The sequence below is a fragment of the Rutidosis leptorrhynchoides genome, chromosome 4 (genome assembly GCF_046630445.1).
Source record: "Rutidosis leptorrhynchoides isolate AG116_Rl617_1_P2 chromosome 4, CSIRO_AGI_Rlap_v1, whole genome shotgun sequence".
NCBI classification, from domain to species: domain Eukaryota; kingdom Viridiplantae; phylum Streptophyta; class Magnoliopsida; order Asterales; family Asteraceae; genus Rutidosis; species Rutidosis leptorrhynchoides.
Window position 1 is genome coordinate 292,069,219 of NC_092336.1, and position 12,130 is coordinate 292,081,348.

Below are 12,130 nucleotides of genomic sequence, written 5' to 3' on the forward strand. Positions count from 1 at the left end.
GTAGCAACGTGAAAATTGGTAAAAAAATCTATATTAATCATATCCTAGCTAACTTATATTGTATTATACATGTATTCTAATATATTATGTAATCTTGGGATACCATAGACACGTATACAAATGTTTTGACATATCATATCGACCCATGTGTATATATTTTTTGGAACAACCATTGACACTCTATATGCAGTAATGTGGGAGTTAGCTATACAGGGTTGAGGTTGATTCCAAATATATATATACTTTGAGTTGTGATCTAGCCTGAGACGTGTATACACTGGGTCGTGGATTGATTCAAGATAATATATGTCAATTTTTTTCTGTACATCTAACGTTGGACAACTAGTTGTAGGTTACTAACGAGGACAGCTGACTTAATAAACTTAAAACATCAAAATGTATTAAAAGTGTTGTAAATATATTTTGAATATACTTTGATATATAGGTACATATTTGTTATAGGTTCGTGAATCGACTAGTGGCCAAATCTTACTTCCCGACGAAGTAAAAATCTGTGAAAGTGAGTTATAGTCCCACTTTTAAAATCTAATATTTTTGGGATGAGAATACATGCAGGTTTTATAAATGATTTAATAAATAGACACAAATACGTGAAACTACATTCTATGGTTGAATTATCGAAATCGAATATGCCCCTTTTTATTAAGTCTGGTAATCTAAGAATTAGGGAACAGACACCCTAATTGACGCGAATCCTAAAGATAGATCTATTGGGCCTAACAAACCCCATCCAAAGTACCGGATGCTTTAGTACTTCGAAATTTATATCATATCCGAAGGGTGTCCCGGAATGATGGGGATATTCTTATATATATGCATCTTGTTAATGTCGGTTACCAAGTGTTCACCATATTAATGATTTTTATCTCTATGTATGGGATGTATATTGAAATATGAAATCTTGTGGTCTATTGTTACGATTTGATATATATAGGTTAAACCTATAACTCGCCAACATTTTTGTTGACGTTTAAAGCATGTTTATTCTCAGGTGAATATTAAGAGCTTCCGCTGTTGCATACTAAAATAAGGACAAGATTTGGAGTCCATGTTTGTATGATATTATGTAAAAACTGCATTCAAGAAACATATGTCGATGTAATATATTTCTACTGTAAACCATTATGTAATGGTCGTGTGTAAACAGTATATTTTAGATTATCATTATTTGATAATCTGCGTAATGCTTTTGAAACCTTTATTGATAAAATAAAGGTTATGGTTGTTTTAAAAATGAATGCAGTCTTTGAAAAACGTCTCATATAGAGGTCAAAACCTCGCAACGAAATCAATTAATATGGAACATTTATAATCAATATGAACGGGACATTTCAGCTAACATCTCATCAACGGTGTAAATCCCTAATGCGTCAGTCACGTTACTTATGGACATACTTCTATCTACCCCACCCAGTCGAAATTGTAGAAAATTAGGGTCATTGATAGTTTCTGGGTGTAAACACATTCTAACGGTAGAATAGAACTCTAAACATCATTCTCTATATACAGGGCTATTTAAACTAAACAATCTCTGAAAATCATTAAAAACCAAAGTCATTCCAAATTCGTTTGTAAAACTTTGGTTTAAAATTCCCCTTATTTGTTCATCTAAGTTGACTGGGTGTCCTAAAGGAGCCCAATCCACAACGTATACTGGAGAGATGTTTCTACTTACCAGAGAAAGTAAGTCCTTAACCTTTTGAAATCGGTTAGGTAAATTATAAGGAAATCTCAGGTTCGGGTGTAGATTCTGAAGTTGTTGTTCCATTTCCGGTGTTACTTGTTCTTCCCCTTGCTGTTGGTTAACAGCTCTCATTCTAAATAATCCCTGCATAACATTTTAAAACAAGAGAATCTTCCCAATTGGGTATGTTAATGTTAGCAAAGAATTCATCCTTGACATACAAGCTTATTTCAACACCACAGGAATCAATAGTTCAACAACAGTTTACTCCTACAAATTAAAACAAACAACAATAAAACAAAAATTCATAATCATAAATCAAGTTTCAAAAACAAAGTTTAATTTACAAGTAGAAACACGCAATGAGCTAAGCATATATAATCCAATTCAATCATATTGCGTATATTCCAGCTCCTAATCATCGTTACAATACATACTTGATTCATGACAATTACAAAAAATTATCAAATTTAGACGAAAATTCAAATCACAAAATCAAAAAATCAAACTTATATTCAAAGCTTCTACTACTATCAAAACATCTAAAAACATCTAATTAGACCCAAAATAACACAATTCAATAGCAATTCCTCAATTTCCCCAATTTACATAAACCCTAACTTTTCAATAATCAATTAAACATCAAATTTTCATGCTAATCGGGTTTATTATCATACTAACAACATAGCCATAGCAATAATCTAACAAAATTCAACAATATCATGCATTAATTCGGATTAAAGCCATAAAAATAATAAATGAAAAAGTTGAAAAACAAGTGGTAAAAACGGATTTAGGACCCTTACCAATCTCGGCATGTTGAAAGGTAGATGAATTGGAGGAGATTGATAGTTTTAATTTAGTGTTTGGGTGTGATTTTTGGGATTTTTGGGATTTTCTCTCGTCCACAGCAAAAAAAAAAAATAATAATAAGAGAGTGTGAAGAACAAGCTGCTGGTCGAGCAGTTATCTGGACTGGTTTTACACTCTACGTGTTTCGTGTAGCACTAAGCGTTTCGCGTAGCTCATAATTCTACGCGTTTCGTGTGGATAGCCACACGTTTCGCGTAAGTGTTCTGTCCCTTTTTTTTAACGATAATTAATCAAACTTTTAAAATTTCATTTATAAATTTATATTTGTTGCTACGGAAATTTCAGTTGTTATACCTAGTCTTTATCCGTTTATAAATTTTAAAATTCAATTTATAAAATTTAATAATTTAAAAGTTAAAGTTTTTAATATTTTAAAATAAAAACAAAAACATTCTATTTATTTTTTATTTTTATTTTTTTATTATATATATATATATTTTTTTCAACTTTATAAGTACTTAAATTTCAAAATATCAATTTTAAATTTATATTTGATGTAACGGAAATTTCGGTTGGTATACCTAGTCTTTATCCGTTTATAAATTTTTAATTTCAATTTATAATTTAATACTTTAAAAGTTAAAGTTTTAATATTTTTCAAAAACAACTTAAAAACAAAACACTCTATATAATATTTTAAAATTAAAAACAAGTACATGAAAAATAAAAATTAAATGAATTAAAATACACTCTATTTTATTTTTTATTTTTTTAAATTTTTATATATATACTTTCAAACCAACTAATTTTCAAACTTAAAACTTTGTTTCCTATCAACTAGGTAGAGATAATCTCGGTTGTTACACCTATCATTACCCACGACAAAAGTTTACAAGTTATATATCTTTACGGTTATTGATAAAAAAGTATATTTTTAATAGTTTTAAATTTTCTTCTGTTTTTATGGTTTACTATTTAAAAGATATATTATGAATCCAACAATAAATTTTCGTGCAATTTGAAGAACGACAATTCAGTTATTACACTTAGCATTATCGTTTTCAATGAAAACAGGTTAAACTCAGGGTTTATCAATTTTAAATGGTAGACCTTTTTTTAATAAAAACACAACAAACAAATACCAACCAAAACACACCAAAACACAAACACAAAAAAAATGCACAAAATTACAAAAAATGCACAAACACAATTAGCTAGAAAAAGAATTAGATTGTGAAACCGCGTTGACTCGCCTCGTAGTGGAGTCGCATCATTTCGCCCCCCATGGCTTCGTAGGCGTAACCTCGTTGGTTTAAGAGGTTTTTCCTTTGAACATTTAAAAGGCCCTTCTCGGCATAAGGTTACGTACTCGAAATTAGAGTCCGTCTGGTTCTTTAGGCACTTTTCGTAATGAGCTGGTTTTCCACATTTTACACACTTGCCCAAATGACGCGCTCGACGTTTCTTAGCTGATTTTGATTTTCCTTTGGCATAATTTTTCTCGTTAAGTTTTTTGCCTTAGTTCTTTACTCGCCTGATCGTATCTTCTTTTAATATCTAAAACCACATCTCTCGGTAAAATTTTATCGCACATCAAAAAGAAGTGGTTGTAGACATATTGATTGCGCATCTTGAAAATAAACAATAAATAAAAACGAAAAGAAGAAAATAAAAATAAAAAGGTAGAATGGAGGGAGAAGACTAGTTCTTTAGTGTCTGCTAGGGAAAGACCGAACAAACCCCACTCTTAAAGATGAAAATAAAGTTTGAGAATGGAGTTGAAAACCTTAAAGTTACCCTGAATTTACTTGTCCTTAGGGTAGAATGTGATCTCGTCTCTTTCCGTAGTATTGATTCCTTCAAAGTATAATTTAAGTCGATGACCGTTCACTTTGAAAGTTCCACCGTCTTTGCTATATAATTCTGCATATCCAGATGGAAAAACTTGTTTTATTATATATGGCCCAGTCCATCGGGATCTAAGTTTCCCAGGTGAAAACTTAAAACGTGATTGGAATACTAATACTTTATCCCCTTGTTCAAATTCTTTCTTTTCTTTTAACCGTGCATCGTGCCATCTTTTAGTTTTCTCCTTGTATGTTTTAGAGTTTTCATATGCTTGTAGTCTTAATTCATCTAATTCATTTAGTTGTAAGAATCGGTTTTCTCAGGCTTTCGCAAGGTCGGTATTACATTCTCTCAGAGCCCAATATGCCTTGTGTTCAACTTCGACAGGTAGATGACACGCCTTACCATAAATCAATCGGAAAGGTGTAGTACCGATGGGTGTTTTGAACGCAGTTCTAAATGCCCAAAGTGCATCATCTAGCTTTTAATGCCAGATTTTTGGATTATTTTTAACCGTTCTTTCTAAAATTCGTTTAATACCTCTGTTTGTGTTTTCAACTTGACCACTCGGTTGAGGGTGGTAAGAAGTTGAAAAACGATGATTAACTCTGTACTTTTTTAGCACTTTCTCGAGTAGTTGATTTGTAAAATGAGTTCCACGATCACTGATTAATGCTTTTGGAATTTCAAAATGCGAGAAAAAGATTTTTAAGAAAGTTGACAACAACTCGAGCATCGTTAGTGGGTAGGGCTTTTGCTTCAGCCCATTTAGAAACGTAATCGACTGCCACGAGAATGTATTTGCATTTGTTAGAAGCGGGGAATGGACCCATGAAGTCAATACTGCAAATGTCGAATACTTCGCATACTAGGATGCTTTGTTGTGGCATTTCGTCTCTCTTGGAGATATTTTCAGATCTTTGACAAGAATCACAAGTTTTTACCATATTATATGCATCTTTAAAAATTGTAGGCCAGTAAAAACCTGAGTCAAAAACCTTTTTGGCTGTATAGCTTGGTCCGAAATGTCCACCAGCAGGTCCTTCATGATAGTGCTCTAGAATTTTTTGCGCTTCTTTGCCGTATACACATCGACGAATAACTTGGTCAGCTCCTATACGAAATAGGTTAGGGCTTTCCCAGAAGTAAAACTTCAGATCAGCAAAGAATTTCTTCTTTTGCTGATAAGTTTGATTTTTAACGAGAATTCCTGCGGCTAGATAATTAGCATAGCCCGCAAACCATGGAATTTCTTCTTCTGTTTCAATTCTCATAAGGAACTCGTCCGGAAAAGTATCGTGAATAACAGATTCGTCGAGTGTTTTTAAGTTAGGATTTTCAAGACGGGATAAGTGATCTGCAGCGAGACTTTCAGCACCTTTTTTATCCTTAATTTCAATGTCGAATTCTTGTAGGAGTAGAATCCAACGAATTAGTCTAGGTTTAGCATCTTGCTTTTTAAATAAGTACTTTAGGGCTGAATGATCGGTATAAACAATTGTTTTAGATAATACTAAGTAAGATCTAAACTTATCGAAAGAAAAAACTACTGCAAGAAGCTCCTTCTCAGTAGTTGTGTAATTCAACTGAGCTCCCGTAAGTGTTTTACTTGCGTAATAGATTGGTTGAAATTTGTTATCTTGACGTTGACCTAAAACAGCTCCCATCACGAAATCACTAGCATCACACATTAGCTCGAAAGGTCTGGACCAGTCGGGTGATACCATAATGGGCGCATTCGTAAGTTTATCTTTTAGAATTGAGAAAGCTTGTAAGCATTCGTCATTGAAGTCGAATGTACTGTCTTTCTCGAGAAGTTTAGTCATGGGTCTAGCGATTTTGGAAAAATCCTTTATGAATCGTCGATAGAATCCCGCATGACCTAAGAAACTTCGAATTCCTTTAACGTTAGTTGGAGGAGGAAGCTTTAAGATTACATCGATCTTAGCTTTGTCTACTTTCATTCCATCTCGAGAAATCTTGTGTCCTGAAACAATGCCTTCCTTCACCATGAAGTGACATTTTTCCCAATTTAAAACAAGATTTGATTCCTCACAATGAATTAATATTCGCTCGAGGTTTGAAAGGCATGAATCGAAGGAGTCTCCAAAAACAGAGAAATCGTCCATAAAGACTTCCATACTTCCTTCTATCATGTCATGAAATATTGCCATCATACACCTTTGAAAGGTGCCTGGCGCGTTGCATAATCTGAACGGCATTCGTCGGTATGCGAATGTACCAAATGGACAAGTAAAAGTTGTCTTGTCTTGGTCTTTTGGATCAATGGGAATTTGAAAATAACCGGAGAATCCATCAAGGAAACAATAGTACTCTTTCCCCGCTAAACGTTCTAGCATTTGGTCAATATAAGGGAGTGGAAAATGATCTTTCCTTGTGGCGTCATTTAAACGATGGTAGTCTATACAGACTCTCCAACCAGTGACTGTTCTTGTAGGAACAGGTTCATTATCATCATTAAGAACAACAGTTGTACCCCCTTTCTTGGGTACCACTTGAACAGGACTAACCCATGGGCTATCGGATATAAGGAATATTAACCCGGCATCAAGTAACTTGATAACCTCCTTTTTGACAACTTCCTTCATGTTAGGGTTTAACCTTCGTTGTCTTTGTACCACGGGTTTAAAATCTTCTTCCATTAGAATCTTATGAGTGCAATAAGCGGGGTTAATCCCTGGAATATCAGTTGTTTTCCAAGCAATTGCTTTCTTGTGAGTTTTTAGAACGGACATTAACCTACTCTTTTCTTCATTGAAAAGTTTTGATGAAATTATAACAGGTAATTGTGATGTACCTTGGAGAAAAGCATACTCCAAATGTTCCGGGAGTTCTTTAAGCTCCAAGGTTGGTGGTTCTTCCAAGGAAGATTTTATTCGGAACCTGTTACCAACGGTAATTTCTTCAAAGGGTTCATCTTCCTTGGGAATTTCTTCCTCACAGCAATCTTCATCGATTACTACTTTCAATAATTCGTCAAGTTCAAGTTCTACATCGAATTCATCACCTTCACTCATTAGGGTGAAGTTTGAGGTATCTATATTTAGTAATTCTTGCAATTCTTTTTCAACACAACAATCCACAATGTCTAACTTATAACATTCATCATCGGAGGAGATAGGTTGTTTCATAGCTTTGTCTATGTTTAAGGTGACTCTATCTTCCCCTACACCTAGACTAAGCTTTTTATCTTTAACACGCACAATCGTGTCAGCGGTATTTAGAAATGGTCGCCCTAGAATTAGGGGAACCTTGCTATCTTCTTCCATTTCAAGGACAACGAAGTCGGCAGGAAAGATTAAATGATTGACTTTAACTGGTAGGTTTTCGGCAATACCAATAGGATAGTTAAAAGTTCTATCTGCTAGGCGTATACACATCCTAGTTGGTTTTAAATCACCTAGGTTTAGTTTCAAGTACAAGGAGTGTGGTATAAGATTGATACTTGTGCCTAAGTCAGCCATTGCATCGTACATTACTAAATCTCCCATCAGACACGGAATAATGAAACTACCAGGATCTCCGAGTTTCGGTGGCATCTTTTGCTTTTGCAAAATTGTTGAGCATTCCTCATTGAGGAATGTGGTTGAAACCTCTTCATATTTACCTTTATCGGCTATGAGATCCTTGATAAACCTTCCATAATTTGGCATACCTCTAAGAACTTCCGTGAGTGGCATGTTAATGCTAATTTGCTTGATCATATCTGCAAATTTCTGATATTGGCTTGCGAGTTTGTCTTTCTTTAATGCCTTCGGGTATGGAATAGGTGCTTTGTGTACCTTTACAGGTGTTTCTTCAATTTTCTTCGATATGATCTCATGTGGATCATTCTTCTCTTGTTCTTTCTCAACACGCTCATCTATATCAACAGGTTCTTGTAAACTAGAAGGAGATAAAGGAACTTCTGAGGTTTTACTAGTTTCTGGATTAACAGTTAAACCACTTCTAGTAGTTATAGCATTTACATGCTCATTCCTTGTTTGATTGTTGTTGGGATTCACTTGAGTATTTGAGGGGAGAGCACCTGGTGGCCTCTCTGATAGTAACTGTGAGATCCTTCCAACATCTCTTTCTAAATTCTGAATCATAGCTTGTTGATTTCGAATTTGTTGAGTTTGAATTTCTGCAGTTTGCTCGTGCTTAACCATAATATCTCTTAAGAGATCTTCTAAACCGGATTTCTTTTTGGGTTGTGGTTGCATAAGTGCTTGTGGTTGTGGTTGATTGTGTTGGAAATTATTTTGATAAATTTGTTGAGGTTGATTTCGGTTGTTTAGGTTATTGTAACCTGGTGGTAGATTTCTTTGATTTTGATTTTGATTTTGGAAATTCCGGTTATTTTGGTAAACTGGATTTCCTCCTTGATAGTTATTATTATTTAAACCGGAAGGTCCTCCTGTTTGATAGTTGTTAATTGGAGGTTATTTTCGGTTATTTGATTCTATCGCTGGAAAATCGTTGAAATTCATTTCACCTTTTTGTAAGTAACCTAGGAAATTTGCTTGCTCTTCCATCGTTGTTTTATCACAATCTCTAGTAAGATGGGGGCCTTGGCACATTTCACATCCTACCCTGATAGCATGCATTTCCTTGGTTACTTTCTCAATTTGTCTTGCTTGATTTGCCATTTGAACTTTTAAAGAAGTAATTTCATCATTGCTTTCGATATTAGCAACGGTTAATGATCTATAGAATTCTATCTCTTGATGCCAATTATGGGAATGTGCTGCTACATCGGCAATGATTGTGTGAGCGTCTTCTGGTGTTTTCTTTAATATCGAACCTCCAGCTGCAACATCGATATCTTTTCTAGTAGCAACATTTACTCCTTTATAGAATATTTGGACTTTTTGGAATGTATTCAACCCGTGTTGATGACATACCCTAAGCATTTTGTTGAATCGGGTCCAAGCTTCATAAAGGGTCTCGTTAAACTTTTGCTTGAAATGATTTATATCACTTTGCAATTTTGCTGCTTTTGAAGCAGGGAAGAATTCTGACAAAAATTTGTCCATCATGTCATTCTAGTCTTCGATATAACCTTCTGGTAATGAGTCTAGCCAATCTCTTGCATCGTCCTTTAGGGACCATGGAAAGATTTTTAAACATGCGACTTCATCGGAGACATCCTTGATTTTGAATAGTTTGCAAATGCTTACAAACTTACGAAGATGCTCGTTAGCATCCTCATTTGGAGCTTCACTGAATTGGCATGTATTAGTTACCATGTGAAGGAATTGACCTTTTATTTCAAAGCCGTCAGTCATCGTAGGTTGTATAATTGCGTGGCCTTGACCTGTTCTTGTCGCCTTCATTAATGCTTCCATCGTTTGATTTGTAACAGCCATCTTTTCTTCTTCTTTAATAACTGGCTCTATGATTGGTTGAATATCTGGTTCAGAGTTGGAATCCAATGAAAGTGATTCTAAATCCTCGGCGAGAGACTCTACTTCTTGAGCTCTTAAACGTTCGTGAAATTCTCTTTCGGGTTCAGGATATGGAGGAGTTAATTCAGTGTTGGAGGAACGTAAATTCATGCATTAATTTCTATCATAACACTAAAAGCTTTTCTAGGAATGAATTCCTATAAAAAGATCGAATAACCTAAAGTCTATTAAGGTCTTTTAAACAAAACCGCTCCCCGGCAGCGGCGCCAAACAGTTGATGCGTTGAAACAGTACCTTTATTTATGAACAGATTTGAGTTATTTTGTTACACGAATTGATTTATTGTATATATGGTATTTTAATGAATTTAGGTTGGTTTCAAACATATGTAGGCAACTAGTCCTATCCGTGCAGTTTAGTTTGTTGGTAAATCCGGTTCGTTCCACAGGGAGATATTGTTCAATGGTGTTTAATAGTCTTTGAAGTTAAACTTATTTTAAGGAGGTTTTGGATTAGGAATTGATAATACTACATAATAATAATAAAATATAACTTAATCCTAATTTAATTGAACTACTTATTAATTTATACGAATACATTATTTATAATTATTAACTTAAAAGTGAATTAATTGAAATTATACTAATAAGTTTATTACTAAATGATAATTAATAAAATAATAACTTTTAATAAAACTAATTGATTAGAATTTTATTTTGAGCAATTATAATATAAATGTATTTAAATTAACTAAATAACGTGTTTTAACTAAATTAATATAAATTAATAGGAATTATAATAATTAACTAGTTATAAACTAATTACTAATTATAAATTATAATAATTAATACTAATTATAAATTAATAACTTAAATATAATAATAAAATATTTAAAACCCTAAATTTTAACCTAATTCGCTACAGTATTCGTATTTATACTTACGCGTTTCGCGTAATGATGTACGCGTTTCGCGTATGGTTTAAAACGTACGCGTATCGTGTAGAATTATACGAGATTCGCGTATGATATGATCGATGTGACAAAACAGTGATGTTTAAGCTGAATTATAATATTGTATAATTTTTTTTTTTAGTTATTGTTTTGGTGAATAAATATACGTAAATATTAATAATAGTAATTAGCAATATATAAATAGGGAGTGTTTACTTAAATGTGTCACCTCTAGGTCCATGGATTGTTTTAAGTTTAAACTCGTATTAAAATGTTTAGTATAAAACTTATATTTTCCTTTCGAAAAAATATAAAGTTTTGGCTAACTAAATTAAATCTAATTTTCATTAGATTATATTTAGATAGTTACTAGTCTTTAAGTATTTAAATTGAGACCCACCCAGTTTTGACCTTCGCCAAAACTCAAATCATAACGGTTTCCCTTTTTACAATTTCACTATTATATGACTAGTGATATTACCCAAATCACCGAACTTTACTTTTAATTTAGTGTTAGTAAATTAGTTATAAGTTCGTCTAGATCACTTTTAATGTTGAAGCTTAATTTATATAAATAAAAATAACTTTCGTTATTTTAATCTAACAAATTAAGTGACAAGGGTTAAATATCAAAATACATAATAATGGTTCTTTTAATTAGGCTCAATGTTAAAAATACTAAAGTTATATTTTAATTTTTACAAATGATAACAATCCATTTCACTAGGGGCTCTACATCTAAGCAAACACTAGGGAAATTAGCTACTCATTATAGTAGGGAAAACTTAAAAATATAAATATACAAACATAGTAATAACGATAAAAATTGATAACGATAATTTTAATAAGATATACTTACGAAAGTCTTCACTATCATTTATTTTAAACGGTAGAAAATTACAATAACAACACCCCTTTAGCGCGTACAATAATACCCTTAATCACGAACAATACACCCTTGAAACTAACTAAAAATTTAACTTGGAACTGAAAATAAAATATAGTACAGTAGCTGAAAATAATTGAATCATGTAATTGTTGTTGGATATATTTTTGGAGCTGTCTCAATTGTCTGTGTGTTCTCTATTTCCTTCTGTATATCCTCACTGTGTAAGTAGTCTGTATTATATCCATTGGTGGAGAGTAGTTGGTGAATTCCTTTACACTGTAATGCTCCTCCTTTCATTCTGTAAAGCTGAAAAGTTGAAATATTAAACCCAAAAAGGGACCGTCCCATTTGCATTTGAATCTGAATCTGGACAGGAGATTACGTGTTTCGCGTAGGAGGCCACACAATCCGCGTAAGACTTAAATACTACGCGTTTCGCGTAAACCTTCACACGTTTCGCGTAAGAGTAGTCGGCAGTTTTCTTATTTTTATTTTTTCGTTTGTTCTCTGTT